The sequence below is a fragment of the Momordica charantia genome (genome assembly GCF_013281855.1).
Source record: "Momordica charantia cultivar OHB3-1 chromosome 2 unlocalized genomic scaffold, Mcharantia_2.0 BLBB01000002.1, whole genome shotgun sequence".
In the NCBI taxonomy this organism is placed as follows: Eukaryota; Viridiplantae; Streptophyta; class Magnoliopsida; order Cucurbitales; family Cucurbitaceae; genus Momordica; species Momordica charantia.
This window is the reverse complement of record NW_028275160.1, coordinates 20735678-20761179: the sequence shown is the minus strand read 5'-3', so window position 1 is coordinate 20761179 and position 25502 is coordinate 20735678. Positions and strand designations below refer to the sequence as shown.

The 25502-nt window shown below is 42.8% G+C and overlaps 1 pseudogene; it reads right to left on the bottom strand.

Annotated features, from left to right (window-relative positions):
* Window positions 1-24979, bottom strand: part of LOC111024866 (terpene synthase 10-like) — a 33119-nt pseudogene extending 8140 nt beyond the window's left edge.
* Between the last annotated feature and the right edge of the window lie 523 nt (window positions 24980-25502).

Genomic DNA, 25502 nt, shown 5'->3' with positions numbered 1-25502 from the left:
AGAACGTAGTACCCACGCCGGAAAACGCCGCAAAGCAGCGGGAAGGTGACTCCTGCCCCACCGCGACGCCTCCGTGCCTGCTGCTGTGACGAACTCGCCGCCGCTGCTGTTTCGAGGAGGCACCGCCGTGAGGTGTGGTCGCCGATGAACAAGAAGAAGAAGAGGGGTGGGTGACGGTTAGGGCAACAAGGGAGAAAGAGAAGAAGAAGATGAAGCCCTTTTTGTTTTCTTTTTCCTCTTTTCCTTTGTTTTAAAACCAAATTAACCCAATAAAGGCCCAACATGACCAAGCCCAAGAGAAAAGAAATTCATCCCATCTTAAAACTAGACTCACCACACGGAGCCCGATAATTATAAATCTAATTAGAGTTTGGAGCCCGATAAATATAAATTTAATTATAGTTTAATTTTAAAATAAAAATCTCCTGATTCGAGACTAACTAACTTGAGAGACTCGGGGCGTTACACACCATGAGTATGCTCTTCGTATTATGTTTCGAACCTCCAACAACGAGGCCGAGTGCTAGGTGCTAATCGCTGGACTCAGGCTCTCAAAGTCAATGGGGGCTCGACACCTTAGAGTCATCAACGACTCTTAGCTAATAGTTAATTAGGTCAATCAGGAGTACCAAGCTAGGGACAATCGAATGGCTTTGTACCTTAAGAAGGTACAGACACTGCTGAATGCCTTCAAAATGAGCTCGATCGAGCAGGTCCTTCACTCAAAGAAAGCCAACACAGACGCTTTAGCCCGTCTGGCGTCGTCTTATGAAACCGACCTGCCTCTGATCATGCTGGTTGAAATTGTGTGCAAGTCAAGCCTTGTCGAATCGGAGATGGTGGACATTGATCAGCTCGATGCCGAGATTGGAGAAGCTCAATAAAAAAGCATCTAGAGACGGGGGCATTGCCAGAAGATAAAGCGAACGCTCGAAGACTCCAAACACAGGTCACCCACTATCTACTTAGGGACGGGGTCCTGTACAAGAGAGGATACTCACTTCCGCTCCTCAGATGCGTGAGCCCCGCTGATGCTGGGTACATCCTCAGCGAAGTCCATGAGGGAGACAGTGGGAACCACCTGGCTGGCCGAGCACTTGCAACATGATCTTGCAGCGGGGGTATTATTGGCCAACAATGGGTAAGAACTCAAAGAGGTTCACGCAACGCTGTGACAGATGCCAGCGAACTACAGTCCTAACACGGTGACCGATCGAGCAACTCACGAGCCTAACCGTCCCCTGGCCATTAGCCTAGTGGGGAATCGACCTGATTGGCCCGTTGCCCATGGGAAAAGGCAAAACTAAGTTCGCAGTCATCATAGTCGATTACTTCACCAAGTGGGCTGAAGTCGAATCCTTGGCCACCATCACTGAGTGGAACATAACGACCTTCGTGTGGAAGTCCACTATCTGTCGATTTGGTATCCCAAATACCATAATCTCAAACAATGGGAAATGATTTGAGAGCAGTAATTTCAAGAGGTTTTGCTCAAATATCGGAATCAAGCACCTCAACTTGACTCTTGCTAGACCAATGGGCAGGTCAAGGCAGTAAACAAAATCATTAAAAGGATCCTAAAAGCAAGACTCGAGGGACTCAAAGGTCAATGGGCCAAGGAGCTTCCAAGCGTCTTATGGGCTTACAGGACCATGCCTAGGACTTTGACGGGTAAAACCCCCTATTCGTTGTCCTTCGGAATAGAATAAGTGGTTCCTCTAGAAATGAAAGTCCCCCCCACTAAGGATCCAAGGTTTCGACAGAGACTAAACGACGGAGGGATAATGAATTCCCTGGAAATCATAGAGATGCATAAGGATATCGCCCGCCTCCACGTCACGCAACACCAAAGCCGAGCAACAAGGTATTATAATTCACAAGTAAAACCGAGTAGGTTTGAAGTCGGAGCATTGATGCTAAAGAGAGAAATGTTGAACAGGAAGGACCGAGCAGATGGAGCACTCGGTCCCAACTAGGACGGTCCGTACCGTGTAACTGGTGTCATCCGACCAGGAACTTCCACGTTGGAAGATTTGAAAGGAAAGTCCCTTCGCCACCCGTGGAGTACCTAGCACCTACGTATGTATTGCCCATAAGAAGATTAACAACCGTTTTCTTTGTAGTTTGCGTGGTACCCAAAGCTCGAGCAGCCACCACACGAGGAGCCCTTTCTTGAGCAACCGTTTCAGTAAACGGAGTCGTCGCTCAAGGGATCGCTTACCAAGCAGGCCGGAGCTGACGCTGCCTGTTTCTCTTACGCTTACACGATCTGGAGGCTCGGACGTGTTCTAGGGTAGCCACATGGTCATGAAGAGCCTTGTTGGCAGCACAAAAAGCTTCGATCTCCGACTCCAATTTGATCTTCTCCATATCAAGGTTAGAGTTAGCCCTATAGAAGAAATTAGCCCGATCCGCTTGGCAATGGGGAAAACTCTTCATTTTGGTAAGAGCGCGACGCAACCTCAGGACCTCAGAAGTAGATCGTTCTCATCAAGAGGAAAGCTGCTGCTATCACGGGGCACGTCTCCATCAGAAGAATGCTTCCATTTCTTCCCCATCATCAGAGACAGGAAGAAGGGAAGGAAGTGCCTGATTTTATATAGGCGTCATCACCTACCAAAGAAGGAAGGCTATGGCTTGCATTAAAGGCGTGGATTATAGAAGCATTAATGGAGGATAACCTTAGGGAGCGGAAGCGTCGTACGGGCAAGTTAATGCTTCAATGACGAAGCGTCGTGCGAACAAGTTCATGCCCTCACACTGCGTGTCCCTCTAAATGAACGCTAAACTACTGCGCATGAAGGAACTCCAAGCAACACACCTGTTGAAAGCGCGTGACCCCCCGCGTGTAGACACCCAGGAGGCACATGGCCTGTCCGGCGACGAGTGGTAGGCCAAACTAAAAAGAAATAAGGAAGAAAAAACGCAATGAACTACAAGGTGGAAGGATATGAGGGAAGTTTCAGCTTTATTCACTTGATCAACACTATAAGTTACACGTGCCGTCCTCGACGATATTTAAACATACACAAAAGAAAATAAGGTGCAGAAACTTTCGAAGACCCAGATCTATGGAAAATCGATCCTTCTCTCCAATATGAGAACCCGAAGCTCCATTCAATGAAGAAAATACTTCATTCATTTAAAGCGTCGCTGCATGGGGCGGGCACGTTTCCTTGCAACCTCATGCGCGAGCTCGGAGCCTGGGAATTTACGGTCGTGGAAATGAGACCAAATCAGGATGGGGCGGCAGACGCGCTCCATGAGGTCATGATAGCCTGGGAAATTCTTTATCACGAACAAGAGAAATTGGAGGATGTAAGTTAAAAGGGGTAGAGAATCTCTCTTCCCCCTCTCGCTTTTTTATAGCCAGATGGGGAAGTCCGCCCTCCCCCCCACCCCACCCCGGGGCAAAACCATCACTTCATGCAAAAACAGTCTCGAAGCGTGAGTAAAGTGTAAAGTAAAAAAGATAAAATTGAAAAAGTAAAATTTCAATGGTTGAAAGTAGGGACTGCGGAGCCCCTAAAACCCATTACAAAATGTGAAGAAAAAGCATCTCCGTTGCTACAAAACATGCAAAGATACAAAAAAAGAAGAAAAGAAAGAGATGGAGCAGCGTCCAATCAACGTGCAACGGCGTTTCACAGCTTCCTTCGCTCTAGGTTCTTCACTCTAGGAGAAAGAGATTGGTAGGCCTGCTTCATCTCCTCCATCCCCCAGAGGATTTCTCGAACCGTCTTCACGACGAAGCGGCTACTGTTTTCGGCATCAACTCCTCCTCTTGCATCTAGTCGAGGTCTCGCTCTAGTTCACTGACCCGCACAATGAGTTCCTCCTTACTCAGTTGTAGAAGGTCCGGAGGAGCCTAGGAGGGAGGGACCCCAAATTCCAAAAGGTCCACCGCGACGTTCGAAGGTTAGCCCTCCTCGCCTTCGCCAAGCCCGTCTTCCACAATGTTCTCCTACGCATCGTCCTCCTCCTCCGTAGGATACCCACCATTGGAGAGGAGGGAATCCTCATTCCCATCTAGATGATGCCTCTTCAGGAAGGCGAGGCTATTCTCCGAAAGAGTGTCCACTTCAATGGGATTGCTGTTATAAAACCCGAGCATTTTTTGTCTGTTCGTAAAGGAATTTGGGGAGAATGAAAGAAAGAGCGATGATGACTGGAGTGAGGGTGCATCTCCAATTTAAAATGGAAGGGGACGATCCCCAATCGTTGGATTAAACGACCACGTGTTGCTTTGGCAAGGGCGCGTCGCTCCGTAGTCGGAGACGAGTGAAACGACGTGTCAGGTGGCCTCACGCCTCGAAGCGAACACGATATAATGACAAAAGAGACACAAAGGCAGTGATGGTTGGGCAAACGTGGCCCAAGGACGATCCCGCACGTCTCTTGATATGGTAATAAGTACGCTCAAGTGTATGAAATCGAAGTGGAGAACCGTGCCACCGCCACTCTAGAGGAACACTCTAACTTCAATGGTTTCCCCCGAGTCTGGATAGCCCACGTGGCACCACTTAGTCGCGAGCAAGCCTCTTGATAAATGATGTTCCGAGGCATTTTTTCGAGTGTAAGATCTAAATATGGCTCCCACTCTGACGTATTCTTGCCTTTCAAGAACACTCTAAATGCTAAGGTTGTCCCCGAGTCCAGATATACCATGTGGCACCACTCGGCCGCAAGCAAGGCTCTGAATAAATGATGTCCAGAGGTACTTTCCCGAGTGCCAGATCGGAATAGGGCTCCCACTCGGACGTGCTCACGCCTTTTTAGGAAAACTGTAAGTTCTAAGGCTGCTGCTGAGTCCGAATAGCCTACGTGGCACCACTCGGCCGCGAGCAAACCTCTGGATAAATCATGTTCCGAGACATATTCCAGAGTGGAAGATCCAAATAGGGCTCCCACTCGGACGTATTTTTGCCTTTTAAGGAACGCTCTAAGTTCCAAGGTTGTCCTCGAGTCTGGATAGCCCATGTGACACCACTCGGCAGTGAGCAAGCCTTTAGATAAATGATGTTCCGAGGCATGTTCCCGAGTAGAAGATTCGAATAGGGTTCCCATTGGAACGTATTCCTACTTTTTAGGAACACTCTAAGTTACAAGACTGCGCTCGAGTCTGGATAGCCCACGTGGCACCACTCGGCCGCGAGCAAGACTCTTGATAAATGATGTTTCAACGCATGTTCTCGAGTGGAAGATCCGTATAGGGCTCCTACTCAAATGTATTGTTGCCTTTCAAGAACAATCTAAGTTCCAAGGCTGCCCTCGTGTCCGAATACTCCACGTGGCACCACTCGTCCATAAGCAAGCCTCTTGACAAATGATGTTCCAAGGTATTTTCTCGAGTGAAAGATCCTAATAGGGCTCCCAGTCGGACGTATTCCTGCCTTTTCAAAGACACTCTAAGTTACAAGGTTGCCCACGAGTTCGGATAGCCCACGTGGCACCACTTGGCCGCGAGCATACTTCTGGATAAATGATATTTCGAGGCATTTTCTCAAGTGGAAGATCAGATTAGGGCTTCTACTCGGATGTATTCCTGCGTTTTCAGGAACATTCTAAGTTCCAAGGCTGTCTCCGTGTCCGGATAGCCCACGTTGCACCACTTTGCCCCGAGCAATGCTTTGGATAAATGATGTTCTGAGGCATTTTCCCGAGTGAAAGATCCCAATAGGGCTCCTACTTGGATGTATTACTGCCTTTTTAGGAACACTCTAAGTTTCAAGACTGCCCCTGAGTCCGAAGAGCCGAATTGGTACCACTTGGCCGCGAGCAAGCCTCCGGATAAATGATGTTCGAAGGCATTTTCTCAAGTGAAAAATCAGAATAGGGCTCCCACTCGGATGTATTCCTGCGTTTTCAGGAACACTCTGAGTTTCAAGGCTGCCCCAACGTCGGAATACCCGACGTCGCACCACTCAGCCACAAGCAGGCCTCTGGATAAATGATGTTCCAAGGGATTTTCCTAAGTGGAAGATCCGAGTAGGGCTCCCACTCGGACGTATCCCTATCTTTTCAACAGCGTATGAGTTCCGAAATCGCCTCAAAGTGCGAACACAATGTCGAGGGTCGACGAGAGATAAGGAAAAGAAACACATTCATGAGAAGCCCTATAAGTGTAGACAGATACCCGTTAGTCTTAAGTATGAAAGTCTCTGAAAAGAAATAGTGACTTCCCTCCCACAAGGACGGGTAAGGAATCCACTTTGGGGAAAAGGACTGTTAGAGACATCACAAAACGAGATTTATTAAGTAGATAACAAGCAAAAATCAGTCTTGTTTCTCATTAAAACATGGATGGAAAATACAAAAAAGCAGTAGATAGGGGCAACAAACACAAGACCCTATACACAAAAACAAACAAAAACCAGAAAGTCTAGGGTGGGGGAGCAGCAAATTGAAGGACGGTCGCATCTAGAGCGCCATGATAGCTATACCCCTTTGAGATGAGGCATTGGAGGTGCTCCTCAGACTCACGACTGCCAGATAGCAACCAGAAATGCTCAAAGGCGTCAAGAACACTTCTCCATTCTTCGGTCGGACACTACTTCTACAGATAAACCCTCGCAAACTCAACCCTTGTGTATTGAAGTTCTTGCTCCAAAACATGAAAGTCGTCTGAGCTGTTGAAGTGGGACTTTAGGAGCTTTAGATCGTCCAAAATTGCCTTAGCTTGAGCCAAAGCCACCTCAAGGCTAGCAACCTTAGCAGACTCTCGTTTCTATAAATTTAGGGCAGTCTCCTCAGCCTCCTTGTCAAGGACAGATCGGACTCTGCCACTGCGTTCCCCTCTTCTACCTTAAACAGCCGATCCTCACTTTCCTTCAAACGCCGCTCCAGCTCGGTAATCCAACTATCGCGAGAAGTCGCCTTCGTCCAAGCCATTTCAAAATCCTACTAGGCCTTCTTACTCGCCATTTCAAAATCCTACTAGGCCTTCTTGGCAAAAGACTCCATCTCAATCACATGAGCCATGCGAGACCACACATCCACCTCAAGCTTACCAATACATACCTCGGCAGCAATTGCTTGATGCTGAATACGGTCCAGCTCTACACAAAGGTGAGTTGTCCTCTCTTCTACGCGTGACACATCCTCCCGAGCGGTCTGCTTCTCCGACTGGATAAACTCAGCCTGGGCATGAGTGAGGGTGGATTGATCAGCTGTGCTCAATAAAGCTTGGAGAGGTTGTATCTCCGCTTCGCGCTCCTGTTCACGAATCCTCTTAGCTACTAGCTCATCCCGTAGGGCAAGGAATAGAGCATGAAAGCGACCGGCTAGCTGATCAAAAGAACCCATAGAGGGTGTCAAGTGTGGAACGAGAATAATAAGAAAGAGAAGAAAGGAGGATATATCACGTGAATCATGTTAAAGGCTCCATCTCGGCACTCCTACCTGAAACGGAAAGGCTGAGAGACGTATCCTTGGTTAAAGGAACGACGAACCATCTCCTGGGTGGATATCCAGATGTCACTCAAATGCCGTTAAGGGATTTAAAGGAATGACATCATTAGGGATATCGAAGCAAGCCATTATGGCGTCCTCCTCTTGCCTAGAGGAAGAAGCCACTAACTGAAGGTTCTCACAAGGAGAACCCTCGAATGTCTCGTCCTCATCCGACACTGCACCCTCAAGTCCCTATACTTTTCCACCAGGACCAGAAGCATCTCTCACCGCCAGCGCTAACCATTGATCGACAATCGGAGGGTCTAGAGAGGTTGCATCACTCGAACTAGGCTGAACGACCTTCGTAATCCAAAAGATCGGTTCCTCAATAGGAAGGACAAACGAAGGCGAAGCATCATCAAACCTCACCAAACGGTGACGCTTGAGCTGAGGAGCCGAGTCCTCCGGGCGAAGAAGTATCCCCCACTCAAGGCTCCCACCATCAGCCCTGGTTGGAATGATTAGAAGAGGCAAGGACCGTGGCGTTAGTCGATGCAACACTCCCACTACTGCCCAAACCACCGTGAGAAGCTTGTCCGATTTGAAGAAGGGGTCGGATAACGAGTTCCCGTAATGTAGGCGAGACAGATGGTTGTCTCGCTGAACCTACACAATTGTATCAGTAAACATGTAACGCCCCGAGTCCCTCAGGTTAGTTAGTCTCGAATCAGGAGATTTTTCATTTAATTTTAAATTGATTGTTAATTAAATGTATCTATATTATCGGGCTCTAACGTCCAATTTAAATTAATATTTACCGGACTCCGTGTGGTGGGTCTTGTTTGAGAGAGGATGGATTTTCTTATCTTTTGGGTTTGGACTTGTTGGGCCACCATTGGGTTAATTTGGTTTTTTTTTTTAAAAAAAAGGATTTCAATCTTCTTCTCCTCCTTATTCCTTTTGCCTTAGCCGTCACACCCACCCCCTTCGAACCTTCTTCTCTGGCGAAGCAGCACCGGCCCGACTTCCCCCCCCCCCCGACGACGGCGGCAATTCGTCCACGGTGGTAGCAGCCCAGGTCCAGCGCTCACGGTTGTGGCGTTCCCCGGCGGCGCGACCACAAATCGACGTGAAGCGACTTCCGACGGCGACCTGGCTCCTCCGACAGCGTCGTCTTCAGATCCGGCGACTTCCTGCAGGCCGCGCGACCCGTTCTCTGCCGTTTCTGAGTGCAAGGCCGCGGCGGTCCTCCACGAACGGCAGGTCCGACGAGAGGAGCGCGGGTTCTGCAGCAAATCCGGCGATACCCAGCAGCGACGCGTTTTTCTGACGTCCTGGCGATCTGCAGCTGCGGCGATGCGTTCCCTGGCAGTCTGCAACGAACCAGCACCGCTCCTCCTCGCGGCGGCGGACAACGAACGGGTTGTTACAGCGGCGAACTGGCGGGATCTGTGTGTTACAGCAGTGTTTAGGACGTTTGGCGATGACCCACATCCTTTCGAAGCTCGATTTCGGCTAACCACACCTTGGCGAGCTAGATCTAGGTGACCCACATCTATACGAAGTTGGTTTTGGTGGTAATGCGTCATTCGAACCCTTTTAGAGTTGATTTCGAAGGCTAAATAGCGTACGTAACGTGCTGTATTTTCTGTTTTGGTGTGCTTAGGTGTGAGGTCGACGCAAAACTTAAGGGCGCGGTTGTGGGTAAGTAGACAAGGGGCGTGTGTGTGCGTTAATGTATGCTAAATGGTCTTTCACGTGATGGTTTTGTAGCGTTTTATGCAAATTTTGTTACGTCATTGTGCTAAATAATTCTCGTTGTGTTAGTCGATGTGCTTGGAGTTGTGTTGAATGTTTGTCGATGAAAATGGTGGGATTTTCTGCTTTGCTAAACGATTGAGTATTTCTGCGGTAATGTTGGTTGCCTGGATATGCATGTTTTGTTCGGCGTGTTTTGTGAGCTATTATCCTTAGTAATACTTGTTAAATAATGATGTTGGATATTGAGCATGATTGAGTTATTATCTCGTTTTTAAAAGTTGTCTATGATGTGGAAGCATGCTGAATTGTACTTGTGAGTTGAAAGATGCAGGGTTAGTGGTATAAGAAAGTTTATATTAAGACTCTGGTGAAAGTTGGATTCTTGGAGGGAATGAAAGAGTGGGTGTCAGGGCCTCGGGTATAAATGGTCGGGGGCTGATCGTCACTAATGGAGTGAATGAGTGAGTGTCAGGGCTTCGGGTATAAATGGTCGGGGGCTGATACGTCACTAATGGAGTATCGAGGCCTCGGGTATAAATGGTCGAGGATCGATACGAGGAGTCTTTTGGAAGGAAGACTATTGGGGCCTTGGGTATAAATGGGCAAGGGCCAATAGATGGTGAAGTCATCGGGGCCTCGGGTATAAATGGTCGAGGGCTGATGCAGCAGTGTCGGGGCTTTGGGTATAAATGGTCAGGGGCCGACTCTACTCGAAGGAGATAACTGTGGAAGGGTAGGATAACTGTGATAAGCGTAGAGGTACTTGTGATGTTAGGGAGACTAGAGGTTGGTTGCTAACGTGCTTCCTAGTTGTGGTTGTCACTAAACTTTATGGAATGTGTTTATGTTTGAATGCCTAATGTATTGAAAAGCATGACTACAAATGTTTCTGGATATAGTTGAGCATGATGTGTGTGTATGTTGGTGAGGGCTACTTACGGAGTATATTTTCTATACTCACCCCCCCCTCTACAATGATTATTTCAGGTGAAGGACTCGTGGGCGACCATGGTAATGGGACGGAGGAGACATGACGAGCGAGGTCCATAGGCTGCTTAGGCACTCTTGCTTAGCTTAAGTGATTAGTTAAGACCTTATGTTAGGGTCAATAAACTATTTGTTCGTATTTGAATAATTGGGATATTCCCCCTTGTTCTTAGTTTCATTTCGGGATAGGTGCCTATTTTATTTTGATTCCATGCATTGAGTTTTGCCTAGTTTGAATAATAATAAACTTGCCTCGTGAGGTGGTCCACGAATGTTGTTGAATGATATACTATGAGATTGATTTATCGTTAAATTGATGAGAGTTGGAACTTGATTTTATATATTTGTTTGTATAGGGAGTTGGCATGATGTATTTGGGGGTTAAGTTTAATTAGTTGGGTAGTTAACGTGACCTAGAATTGTGTGGGAAATTCTGGGTCGTTACAAAACATCAACAAGTCATACCCGAAAGAAGAAAAGAGGTTAGCGTCTTTACCTGTTGGGGCCCCACTAGGGGTAGGACGCTCGTCATTGCCTCTTGTCGGACCATCAGGATCCCCAACCAAGCGATGATTGGCCAACCTTTCATCCGTGGTGATAAGCGTAGGGACCTTGCCAGCCCAAAGGATGGCTAGGATCTTCTTCAAAATGCCCCCTAACTGAGACGCAAGAGGAGGGACCCCACCCGTTAACACTGCTAAGAAAAATCAGAGCTTAAATGTCGCCATACCAAAAAGGGAAACGAGAACTCTCAAATTCATATCGTTCTCCCCGAAGAAATTGGCCACATGCACGACCACCGGGCCACCACCGACTAGCCATTGCCATCCAACGAGGAACTAACAATCTTTCCAGTTCTTAGTCGAACATGAAGTATTGAAGAACGTCTCACAATAGGAACTCAGGCTGTAGAACCCATGCAAACCCCTGATAGACTCTATCAAGGTGAGGGTGGGCAGCAGTGCGAGGGACATGTTTTCGTCTCCCCCCAAACTCCAACGAAAGGATGGGGTAGCGCCATCAAAATCCCCCATGCATTGGGAGCCAGTTGTGCCGGAGCCACCCTGACCCCGACGTTAGGAAATATTGGGCGAAAAGAGAAAGATGAAGCTTGACCCCGTTCCACAACATATATGGATAGAAACTCACACACCCCAGCGGAGGAGTATTTATCCTTTCATCCTCAGTTGAAATGCACATGAGAATATAGTCGAGAATATAGTACCTAGCATGGAGCTCCGAAAGGTCCTGTTCGGTGGCCTGCGAGGAGGAGGAGGGTAAGTGTGCGACTCCGTATGAGGACCTCTTTCCCTTCTGCCCACTCTCCGTTCACACGGTTCTCGATCGATTGTTAATTGTTGGTTGTACTGGTTTTGATTGTTAGGACCAACATCCTTTCCGGAGGGGCTTGCCTCTTTCTTTCTCTACCGCCTGTGTCTATCTCCTGTCAAGTGTGCTCCAGTGACTTGGGCTGATGAAATTGGATCATGGGAAGATTGTGTAGATGCACGAGTCCTTCCCTTAAGCCGGCTATACGTGCTAACGACCGATTGATGCAACCACGAGAGCCCGTGGGCCCCACCATTCGATCCGTAAAGATATGAACGAAGCGCCCATGCGCATTGCCTGACTACAAAATGCTTTAGGCCCAACCCACTAGCTGACAAAGTAGCCTGGCCCCAAAAAGGGCTAACTGTTATGGGTGAAACCCGAGCGGAACACGTTTCCGCTCCTCTACGGACATGGGACCACTTACGGTTACACCCTGTACGTGGTTGTACATGGGAATGCACGTTGGTACAAGGGCATATTCCACAGCTGCATGCGATATGCCAGAGCTGCAGGTTGCACTGCCACCTGTGCCTGCCGGAAGCATGTTCCCTTATGTTCGGTCGTACAGCGGGTGGCATCCCTGCCACCCCTAACCGTCGTCCTTCCTGGTCGACTCCCGCATCTATAAAAGGAAAGGCCTTCATGTAACGCCCCACGTTACTTTGGTTGGATTTAATCTTGACTCTTGAGATTTTAATTCAAATTTATTTAAATTCATATTAAATTATTTTACCTTGCTTTATTTATTTATTAAATTATATATATATATATATATATATATAATTTCTGAAGTTGACGTGGTTTTGTTTAACTCAAATAGTTATGGGGTGTTTGGTTGGGCTCTCTTTTTGTTGAGCAATGAGTTATGAAACTTATAGATTTGTTTACTCTAATCCATGCGTCTATCCTTGGGTGAATTGGGCTTTTAGGGTTGGAGTATGTTGAGGGAAAATCAAGAGAATTAAAAAAAAGAAAGGAAAAGAAACTTAAGCCATTTTTCCCTCTCTTTCACACGTTTGCAGCCCCCCTCCCCCCACCCCAGAAAACAAAAAGTCTCACCTCTTGTGCTACATCACGACCACCTCCGAAAACCTCTTCGTCGAACCCACCCTCCAATGACCTCACCCCAGCAACGGCGCAGCAGTTCCAACCTATGGCAGCAATAGGTACAGTGGTTTCCATTCGTGACAGTAGCAGACGCGGGGGACTTGCAGCATTTGGGGGCGTTTTCCAGCAGCTTGACGTCTGAACAATCGGGCCCGATGTCCCTTGGTCTCCGGCAATCTTGGCTTCAAGTTTTCCCACTATGCACAACGATATTGGTACTAGTTGGCGTGTCTCCCTACTACAAAAAACACAAACATAAGCTTTTCTTAGTGTTCGTCGACTACCCACGTCCATTCAAAACCCGATTTATGCAACCCACACCCATTCGAGCTAGATCTAAGGTACCCACCTGAACGCATTCGATTTTGTGGTAACGGACTTTTCAAAACCCCCTTTTTACCATTTTCGAAGGTTGAGATTTTGTTTTAATTGCTGTCTTTCTTGGTTGATGCCTAGGTGTTGAATCGATGTGAGGTTTAGGAGTGTAGCAGTATGTAAGTAGCACCAAGGGATGGGCGTGTGAATTAATGGGTAATATTGAAATGGTTTCTTGATGAACTTATTTATATTTGTGCATCTCATTTATGTAAAAATTTGTTGGTCATGTTTGAGGACTTCTAGATGTTATTGATGGATTGAATTCTTGCTGAAAGTTTTTTTTAGATTAAATGATGTGATTTTTCATGATATTATGTGGTAGAAAATTTTGTTATGAAATGTTGGGACATTTTTTATGTGGTTTTTCATGATGCTATGTGCTCAAAATTAGTTTGTGACGTGTTTGAACTCTCATGACGCAGTTCTTCGTGATATAAGGTGTTGAAACTTATTTTTATGATACGTTTTGATCACTCTCGTTGCAGTTGTGCATAGTAGGAATTGTGAAAGTGTTTGTATGAATTAGTTGGGCATTTTTGTCGTAGTTCTACTTGAAAGACCATTATGGATCCCGAAAACTATTACTCTTGTATTTCATATGGTGTTGAAAATGCTAGAAATTGGTTGTCGAGGCTCGTGACTATGAAACACATGTTATCTCTTGACTTGGAGTATTATGTTTAGGGTACATTATGGTGGAAATATGTTGGACAATGTCAAATTTTGTATCCATGAGATCTGTAATGCATTAATGTCCTATTCGATGGCTTGATGTGGAAAAATGTTATGGTTGCTTGGTTGAGAAGTTATTACTTTAGAACAGACTGGGGCACGGAGTGAAATGTTTAATTTGGTTATTACAAAAGGAGATTGGTAGTAGTTAGGGCCCCGAGTGTAAAAGGTCGAGGGCTGACACGTCACTACTGGGTGTTGAGGTTCCAAGTACAAAAGGTCGGGGGTCGATAGGCCAATCTTGGTAGAGATTAGTGTCGAGGCTCTGGGTACAAAACGTCGGAGGTCTGCATGATGAGTCTAATTGATGATGAGTATTGGGTCTTGACATGGTGGTGGTCAAGGACCAATATGCTGAGTAGTCGTCCAGGCCTTGGGGATAAATTTCAAAGGTTGATGCACAGTTCAATGCATTGGGGATAAATGGCAAGATAGAACGCCAAACTTTTGTAGATGAGTGTCGGGGCCTTGGGGATAAATGTCAAGGGTCGATATGATTCAAAGAGTTAGACTTGGAGGACTCACGTGGTGTGATGGGTTAGAAGTCACAGCTCAAGACCTTGGGGATAAATGGCAAGGTCGATCGCCAAGCTTTTGTAGATGAGTGTCGGGGCCTTGGAGATAAATTTCAAGGGCTGATATGATTTGAGGAGTTAGACTTGGAGGACTAACATAGTGTGATGGGTTAGAAGTTGCTTGGATGAACTAGAGACCAGTGGGCCTTGTGGTAGAAGTTACGTAAATCTTGACATTTTGGATGCTTGTGTGTGTGGACTAACCGTTTGGACCTATGATGCATGATCACTAGTTTTCGCATTTTGATGATTGTTGTGTTTACGAGCATGTTATTTGTGAATAGTTAGTGAGGACTACTTATTGAGTATTTTATATACTGACCCACCCCCCTCTACAAATATTGTTTCAGGTGTACACCGAGCCCTTGACAATGGTGATGACGTGGAGGAGGCTTGACCGATGAAGGACCATTAAGCTACGTTGTTTTTGTTTAGGATAGTTGATTAAATTTTGATTTTTATATTTTAATTAGTGGTGGACTAATTATTGTCGTTTTTGATGCATCGAGCGGTATTCCAGATAAACCATTGTTTTTGTTCCTTTCCTTTATTGATTTATTAGCCCACAAAGGGCAAATGGATTTTTTGTTAGGAGTTAGTTGAAGTACGAAATCTCCACGTCTGTCTTTACCGTAGTTGTTCATGTTTTCCTTGCTGGGGAGGGGATTGGACATGGAGTTTGATAACATTACCTTGAAAGGGATGTTGAAATTCGGGGGCGTTACAACTCATCTTCACCAAGTAAGTGAAAAACCTGTCACGAATACCTCTGGTGTCTTATTCCTATTTCTATTCCGATTACTGACTTGATCATGAAAGTGTTTTAGGCGGGACACCGCACTGGTGTCTAGTATTTTGGTTTCAAGTCCCTTGGCTCCCAAGTTCGACTGCTCATCTGTGTGCAACATGGCCCTCCACCAAAATTCGCCATCAACAACTATCAATAATATAGTAATAAAATAAATTATTCTTGTAATTAAAAAATTAGCACCACAATGTATTTGTGATTAGCTAGGAAGAAGACATGAGTATACTAGTAATTTTTAGATATCTAATTCCGATTCCAAACAGAATAAACAGCATCAAAGGAATTCTGATTCCAATTTAATAAAAATTTTTGGTAAACAGTATCAAAGGAATAACATTCTCATTTCGACTGATTTGCATCTGATTAATTTTCATTCCGATTCCTGGTAGGTAAACAGGGCCTAAGTCTTATATATTTGTAATATATGTTGTAAAACTTATCATATCGATTGTTAAATTTGATCTAACAAATTACCTTTCGACCGCATCAGTAAAGAGTTCGAGTTCGTCCAAAGCTCCATACACGTCGTAAACATCATCAATTACTGTTATTAATGAAGCGATTTTGGTAGTCATTCTTCTAAAGTATCCGAAATGAGGATCACTAGGACTCATTCCCACGGACCAGAAGAAATTTGCCATTAATCTGTCTCTTGCAAATTCAAGCTTTTCTCCCATGTCTGTGCTATTCCACCACCTTCATATGCACCCAAGAGGACCACTCGTGCGGGAAAAAAAATAGAAAAGAAAAAAAAAAAAAGAGGACACTCATTTATTATATTGTATATTATAAAAAGAAAGTGACATAAACTATTGATTTTTTTTTTTTGGAATTTATTCTCAACTGAAACATGTATTTGCTTCTTAATAATGAAAAAAAAAATCGTTTTTTCGAAGTCAAAAGTGTAATAACAAATGATAAATAATTCAAAATTATATTTAGGGTTGTCATTGTAAAACAATATCAAGTGAAGACAAGAATGAACTGATACGACTTGCAATAATAAATAAATAAATAATGGTCAGATGTAATTCAATTCTTGAAGTATGACTTTTAGGATCCGTTTGATAACGTTTTGGTTTCTTATATCTTGTTCTCAAAATGTTTTCACAATGAAGTAGAAATTTTTGTAAATAACAAAAACAAGTTTATTGTTTCTTATTTCTGATAAAGAGTGATTATTGGAGATTTTTTTAGCAGTATATTTATGTATTCAATTTGTATTTACTGCTGTAATATTATTTCCTTTTCAAACAGGTTACATTGTTATTTACTCTAGGCTATATCAGTGGGTTTCCTTATGAAACATTGTCAACCCATTGTTATATATGTAACCTCTTGTTCATTCTATATTATTCAAGTTTCTTTGTGAAACCATAAACCATTTTATGGTATCAAAGCTTCTCTGTCATTGAGTAGAGGCTAAAATAATACTGCATATTTTTTATTTCTTGTTCTACAAGTAGCAGTCATGGAAAAAACACAATTTTGGCAACTACTTCGATTGATTCTTCTTTGAAGGCACCAGAAATCATTTTATTACCTACAGCTCCGGGTTCTTCTTCAAAGGCACTAGAAACCTTGCTGCTTGCTGGAAATTTGGTCTCACTCAATGCTTCTTCACAAATTCTATTAAAACTAGCGAAAAATGGTGCCAACTATGCCTCTTGGAAGTCTCAAATGACCAATCTTCTTTTTGACATGGTCTTTTGGGATATGTCAATGGATCTCATCCATCTCCATCTTCAATTGACAATGGATACATACTCTGGACTCGGCAAGATCGGTTAGATCTTCTTGACATTCAAGCTACAGTTCACAGCACGTTAGGCCCATTAATCAATAACTGCATGACATCATTTGAAGCATGGAACAAATGGGACATTGGTTTTGTTAATTCTTCAAATACTCAAATGCTTTCCTTTCTTTCCTCACTTTTACACACGAAAAAGGAAGGCAAAAATGTTACTTCTTACATGAGTCGCATAAAAATTCTTATCAATGATCTTGCCTTGATTGGAAATTCACTTAATAATGCTCAAATCATGTCATATGTGCTAAATGGTTTAGGTGATGAGTATAAGGAGCTTGTTGTTGCAGTCCGTGTTTGTGACACTCCTATGTCGTTTGAGGAATTCTATGAAAAACTACTTGATGAAGAAATTGTTGTTCATCATGGTGAGTTGAAAGAAGAAGAGCAAGTGCAAGTTACGACACAACTCGTTCAATGAAAAACCAACAACACTAGAGGTCGTGGTTCGCGTGGTGGTCGTGGTGGTTATTATGGATCTCATTATGAAAACAATTTGGGTGGTCCAATGAGCCAATACTCACGTCAAAGCTCTAGCTAAAATAATCAAGGTACACCCGCACAAATTTTCCAACTAACTCCCATTGGAGTGCAAATAATTTTTAGGGAAATCAAAGTCAATCAAGAATTGTATGTCAACTATGTAACAAAGTGGGCCATACAGCAAACTTTTGTCGTACACGAGGACGACCATCCTACATTCCATCACCTCCTCAAGCAAATATAACAGAAGGAGAGTCCAACATATCCAATTGCAATTGGACCCTCGACTCCGGTGCAAGACATCACATCACATCACATCTGATATTTAAATTTTATCATGCATTCTGATTATGTTCGTAATGAGGATATTACGGTCGGCAATGGTAATGTGATACCTATCTCTCATATTGGTTCCTCTATTATTAATTCTCATAATGGCTCATTTACACTAAATAATGTTTTGTGTGCACCTCAAAGTAAAAAAAAAAAATAAAAATCTCATCTCTTTTGCTTAATTTTGTAGACAAAATAAAGTCTCCGTTCAATTTTTTCCTAACTATTTTCTTGTGAAGGATTTGACTAACGGGGCATCCTTGGCGAAAGGCCGAAGTAGACATAACCTCTATGAGTGGTCAACATCTCCCTACAAGCTACTAGAAAACTCACCATCTGTCTATGTGGCTGTCTCTCCTCCAATTCAGCATCAACGTCTTGGTAATCCTTATCCAAAAATACAAAAACAAATTCTTGCTAGCAACAATATCCCTACCTTAAATTCTGTCAGCAATAATTTTGTATGTGATTCTTGTCTGTGCAACAAAAGTCATAAACTATCAGTTACAAATTCTTCTATTTCCTGTGATAAATCATTCCAGGCTTTATATTATGGTGTGTGGGAGCCAACACCAATAACTTCTGTTGGAAATTTTCAATACTATGTTATTTTCATCTACTACTTTACTGAGTACACATGGTTTTATCCTCTAAAATTCAAATATGATGTGTTTGGCACATTTGAAAAGTTTCGAGCACTCATTGAAAATTATTTTCATGCCACAATGAAGACCATATATACAGATGGTGGGGGAGAATTTCGAGCCTTGTCTCCTATTTTAGCTAAATTAGGCATTCAACATCTTATTTCTCCACCATATACTCGTGAACATGTTGGTTCTGCTGAACGCAAACATCGTCACATTGTTGAAACAGGTCTCACCTTACTTCATAATGCTAGCGTCCCTCTTTGCTTTTGGTCCCATGCTTTTCAATGCGCTACTTACCTTATTAATCGCTTGCCCGCTAATGTAGTCCACCGTGACAGTCTTTATCATAAACTATTCAACCATCATCCAAAATACATGTCCCTTCGTGTATTTGGTTGCCTCTGCTATCTTTGGTTTCGACCCAACACTCAACATAAACTTGAGCCTCACTCTTGACCTTGTGTGTATCTTGGGTTTTCCATAACACATCAGGCCTATCTCTGTCTTGATCATAAGTCAAATCGAGTATTTGTTTCTCGCCATGTACTTTTCTTTGAAGAGATATTTTCATACAAAACTTTACATCATATTGATTTGATGCTTTCAAGCGATAATCTTCCTAAATTTTTATCATCTTTTTCCAAACGCACTACTCATTCAGGAATATCTACACTGATCTCATCCAATGCGGCATCTCGAGTCTCTTCTACACAGGTATGTAGCTCATTTTCTCCACCTTTTATTTTTCGCCTTAAAAACTTTCTGGCACCATTCCAGACCATTGCTACTACATCACCCTCCTCTCATCACATGACAATGATCCGAATTTACCCTCCTTACCCATTCCTGACACAATTTTCTCACCATCTAATGCCCATCAAAATAATATCACTGAGACACCACCACCTCACCAAATAGAAGGCACCAGCCTTCGAGCTTCCAACCCTCATGTGTCCCATTTCCTCAACTGCAATACCTCTCCTTCTGCTTCACTACTCACAAATTCCATACCTTCCCCTCCAAACCACCACCTCGTACGGTGAGTCGATCTAGAAATAACATCTTTAAACCAAAAATTTCGTTATCTTTACATACTATCATAACCACCGACTTAACCAACACTGAACCTACGTCTTTTACTCAAGCCAATAAATCCTCCCATTGGCGTGATGCCATGAAAGCCGAATTTCTTGCCCTTACACAAAATAATACTTGTCCCTTGTACCACCCTCCTCCACACAAAATATTATTGGTTGTAAATGGATTTATAGGATTAAAAGGAATCCGGATGGGTCTATTGCTTCTTACAAAGCCCGTCTGTGGCTAAAGAATTTCATCAGTGCCCTGGCATTGACTTTCACGAGACCTTTTGCGCATTTGTCAAACTAGCAACCATTCGCATCGTTTTGACAATTGTTGTTTCCCGTGGCTGGAGGCTAAAACAGCTAGATGTCAATAATGCCTTCTTACAACGTACGCTATCTGATTGTGTATTCATGCAGCAACCTAGAGGATTTATTGATTCAAAACATTCATCTTATGTTTGCAAGCTCAATAAGGCTACTTATCGACTTCGTCAAGCACCTAGGGCATGATACATTGAACTTCGATCTTTTCTACTTGCTTATGGATTTCTCAACTCAACGAGCAACACTTCTTTATTAATATATCGTACTGGGAACTCTATCATGTATCTTCTTGTATATGTAGATGACATTATTGTCACAGGCAATAATATCTTCTCTGATCGATTCTCTCTCAAGGATCTAGGACATCTTTCGTACTTCTTAGGGATTGAAACACATAGAACTTATGCCGGGTTGTTCTTATCTCAAATGAAATACATCTCTGATCTACTTTAGTGAACAAATATGACAACAGCTAATGAAGTTAGCACCCCTTTATCTACCTCGGTGACACTTAAACTAAATGATGGATCATCTCGCCATGATGCCATCGAATATCGTTAAGTTCTTGTTGGGAAATTGATTGACCTAAATAATTTCCCCTTCCATATAAAATATCCAACACAACCAAGAATATGCAAATATAAAGAAAACAGTAAAGAACAAAAATACGACACAACAAATTATACTGGTTCACCACTATGGGCTACGTCCAGTCTTCCATTCAGATGTGGGTAATTCACTAATATAGTTTAGAATTGGATACAATAACACTCCCCAAAATATCCCCTAGAGGTCTCAACAAAAGCCCCCTAGCTTCTAAGTATTTTCCACAATTAATACTTAGGAACGAGAATGAAAAACTCACAGAATCAAGATACAATTACCCGATAATATAGATGTTGATCAACCCCAAAGCTTCTACCAATGCCCGAGCCGCTGCCACTGATTTGCTATCAAAACTCGCTAAAAAACAGCTGCAAATAACCCCTTTTCCTGCTGAGAAAACCCTAAAACCCGAGGTTACTTATTTATAAACATCGAAACAGCGTCATGGCACTACAGACGAAAAACAACGCTCACCTTCCCCATTTGGACAACGCTACGGCGCTGTCCCCTATTGTTGCAGCGCTGCCTCCTCATCGCCTGCAGCGCTCGCTTCTCCCCTGTTTTCATCCTGCTTTAATCCCAACTTCATCCCGACTCTTCCTTAGCTCGATCTGACGTCGTTTTGACTCCATCAATCCCAAAAACCTCCCACTTGGAGACAAAACGACAATTCTCTGCCTCCCACTGCATCAACAGTGTCCCATCAACTTCTTGACACCCTCTGTCAAGGCATAGTTTTGACTTCTCTATCATCGAAGTGATCCACACTGCTTGCCCTACCCAAGTATCGTCTGACTTTGTCTCGAGACTGGACAGCTCTACATGATCTTGTCCCCCAGACTTAGATACATAGCCACGTACTCCCATTTGATCTAAGTGGTCCCCGCCGCTTCCTTTCTCGATTGAACCCAACGACCTCTAAAGAAAGATTTCCCTGATGACTTGGCGCTCCCACCCAAGTCTGTTGCCACACTAGAAACAAAACCTGTACCATTCAATGCACTAATTCGCCTATGCGATTTTTCACCAGCTCACCTGAACGTCTGACAGCTGAGGTATGAACTCGATGGTCTATCAAATTCCCGTTTCCCTTTTTTGTACTTCTCAACTGTTTTACTTGAGTTGATGGTAGATTCTTCTTATCTGTTTGGCCATCAATGCCGCTGGTTCTCTAAGGTCTCGTCCTGAACTATCTATAGCTACTATATGCATAGTCTGTCTCAGTGAACCCTTGGCAACCCCAAACTCTAACACATAAACAGAAGATCTCTTGTGGCTTGTTGCCACCACCCTTGATTCCCTCTTGAGCTTCCAGCAACCACCACTAAACTGATTGTTGTAGCCATCGTCATCTAGCTTTTATGCGGATAACAAATGAAATCTAAAGCTAGGAATATACCTGACACCTCGTAGCACCAACTCAGCCCCTTCGCCTTTATTCAAACAAACATTTCCAGTTCCTCTCACCTTTGAGATACCCTCATTCCCCATCTTCACTGAACCATATTCACCTACAGTAAGAGATGAGAACCAACGTCTGTCTGAAGCAACATGCACTGATGTTGCAGTGTCCACAACCCACTGGTCTACAGATATGTTCTTCCGAGCAAAAGCCAGAAACTCCTCAATCCGTTCTTCTTTTGTTACAACGTTTGAAGAAATGTTCCCTTCTCACAATCTTCTTTGAACTTTCTATAGAAACGTTTCACGTGTCCCTTCTTGTGGCAGTAAAAATACTCCACTTCTCCACTAGAACTCCCACTACCCCTACTATATCTCCGTTGCTGCTTCCCATTGTAACTCATCTTTGCCTTCCCTTTGTTCTGAGCTACCAAAGCTGATTCAACCTCATTTTCTGCCCCTGAAGTATATGCATACATTTTCCTTAATTTCCTTCGGGCTTCCTGAAATAAGACGGCATCACAAATAGCTGTAAATTTCAAGCTTTTTTCCCTTAGCGAATTCGACACTATGATCTTCATCGTCTCCCAACTTGAGGCAAAGACGTCAACAGCCTCGTGCTTTCACCTCCTCGTCAATCTTGACACCCATCCCTTCTAACTTGTTCAAGATATTGGGGAGTTCATTAATGTGGGAATTCACCGAGATTTCCTCCTCCATGTGGATATTAAAATACCTCGACCATAGAAGTATTTTTGTATTGGCAAAAGGTTTTTCATACTTGTCTTGCAAGACCTTCAACAAATCTTTCGTTGTAGTCTCTTTCACCACCAGACTACAAACATTCATTGATAATGTCATTCTGATGTTCGCAATGACCTGCTCATCCATCACATTCCAATCCTTGTCCTCCATCCCTGCTGGTCTCCCTCCTAAAGTCTTGTGTATCTTCTTGCACGTAAGAAGATCCTTTACCTGCATCTTCCAAAAACTGAAATTCTCCCCTTTGAACTTTAGGACCGCTTCATAATAATAGTGAGCTTGATATATGTCACCCATGATGCTGTAACCTTATAGCTCTGATACCACTTGTTGGGAAATTGATTGACCTAAATAATTTCCCGTTCCATATAAAATATCCAACACAACCAAGAATATACAAATATGAAGAAAACAATAATGAACAAGAATACGACACAGAAAATTATACTGGTTCACCACTAAGGGCCACATCCAGTCTTCCACTCAGATGTGGGTAATTCACTAATATAGTTTAGGATTGGATATAATAACACTCCCCAAAATATCCCCTAGAGGTCTCAACAAAAGCTCCCTAGCTTCTAAGTATGTTACACAATTAATACTTAGGAATAGTAATGAAAAACTCACAGAATCAAGATACAATTACCCGATAATATCGATGTTGATCAACCCCAAAGCTTCTACCAATGCCCGAGCCGCTACCACTGATTTGCTGTCAAAATCCGCTAAAAAAGGGCTAAACGGCTGCAAATAAGCCCTTTTTTTGGCTGAGAAAACCCTACAACCCGAGGATACGTATTTATAAACATCGAAATAATGCCATGGCACTGTCCTCGGTGCCATGGCACTATGGGCGAAAACAATGCCTTGCTTCCCCATCTGGACAGCGCCACGGCACTGCCTCCTCGGCCCGAGTGACTTGCAGCGCTCGCTTCTCCCATGTTTTCATCCTGCTTCGATCCCGACGCATCCTGACTCGATCTCGACTCTTCCCTAGCTCGATCTGGCGTCGTTTTGACTCCACCAATCCCAACAGTTCTTGCACAAGCCCACCACCAACCATTGGTATGCAGTTAAACGGGTACTTCGCTATCTAAAAGGTACCTCAAATTATGGTGTGTTTCTCTCTACTAGATCCCTTTAACTCTACATGCATTTGCTGATGCTGATTGGGCTGGGGACTCTGACACTGGTCACTCAACCTCTACTTATATTGTGTTTCTTGGCTCCAACCCAATTAGCTGGAGCTCAAGGAAACAATCAACCATTGCTCGATCATCTACAAAAGCTGAATATCATGTCATTGCCATGGCCACGACTGAATTAAATTGGATTACTCATCTTTTACCGGAACTTCATATAACTTCCTCATCCATACCTTCCATATACTGCGACAACATTACTGCCACTTATGTTTGCTCTAACCCTGTGTTCCATTAACGCACAAACACGTGGCTATTGACTTTCACTTTGTTCGTGATCAAGTTGCTCGAAAGACTCTTCGAATTTCTCATGTGCACACAAGTGATCAACTTGCCGACTCACTCACCAAACCTCTAGCCAAAAGGCAATTCACAATTCATCGATCCAAGCTAAGCAGGTCCCTTGAGCTTGTGGGGACATGATAAAGAGTGATTGTTGGAGATTTGTTTAGCTCTATATTTATATATTCAATTTATATTTAATGCTGTAATATTATTTCTTTTTGTAACAGATTACATTGTTATTTACTCTAGGCTATATCAGTGGGTTTCCTTATGAAACAGTGTCAACCCACTGGTATATACGTAACCTGTTTGTGAAACCATTTCCGTTTGCAATTTTTTTAAAACATCAATAAAAATATTATTCTATCCCCTAGACTTATAAGATGCATAATAAATATTTAAAAATAAAACTCTTTGAATATATTTAATTTAAAAAATTAATTTCCGTATTAAACTTTTTTTAATTAAAATTTTAATGAACAAGAAACAAGAAAGTGTGCCAAACATTTTTATATTTTAATTTTTTCAATAAAAAGGAAAGAACAATAAACAAGAAAGAGTTACCATACACAATTCTATATTTCTTTATTTAAAAATGAGAAGAAACAAAAAACAAGAATCGTGAAATATGAAACGAGGATCAAGAAATATGAACGTTAGTAAACAAGCCTTTAATTACTTGGATACATATTTTAGCTCATCTTGGTGCGTGGATTGGACGATGTTGAAGTCTAACTTGGCTAATTCTAGCAAAATAAGATTTTTATGTGGCATTCTTTCATACACACCAATGAACCGTCTAGCCTCCAATCTTGTCATCCTCCGATGAAGCGGAAGTTCCAAAGCATGCCTTATTACCATCGTGGGAATCATTTCATCGCTACTTGAATATTTAAGGTAATTTGAAAGATTTTTGAGGGAAAATTGTCTTGCTTCATCCAAAAAAACTTTCACATGAAACTTCATACAACGATAACATTCCTTTTAACTTTCTCTTCACAACCACAGATACTTAAAATTTCTATTTTTTGAACTTGTTGAACACTTCTGCATGGAATTAATGAACAACACTTGTGATTTATTTTTAAAATCTTAACTAACTTTAAAAGTAGAAACAAATGTATGGAAAATACAGTTTCTCTATTTTATCTTTTCTCCCAACGTTCATTGAAAAAAAAAAAACTTACAAAGAAAAATAATTTTAAGAAATAAAACATAAAAAAATAACACTTTTATCAAAAGAAGGTTTTGATTTTTTTTTCCTTATTTTGTTTTCTTCGATTCTTTCTAATTTTCAGACTCAAAAAATAAAATATCTTTCTAATTTTCTAAAAGGATAATTAAAAGCAAGGTTAAGATTTTGAATATTTTATTTTATAAACAAATAATCCTCAAGCGAAAGTATAAAATTTATTTAATTTAAAACTTGTAGATAAGAAAAGGATCACCAACAAATATATATTTTAAAAAGAAAAATGGATGCCAGCAA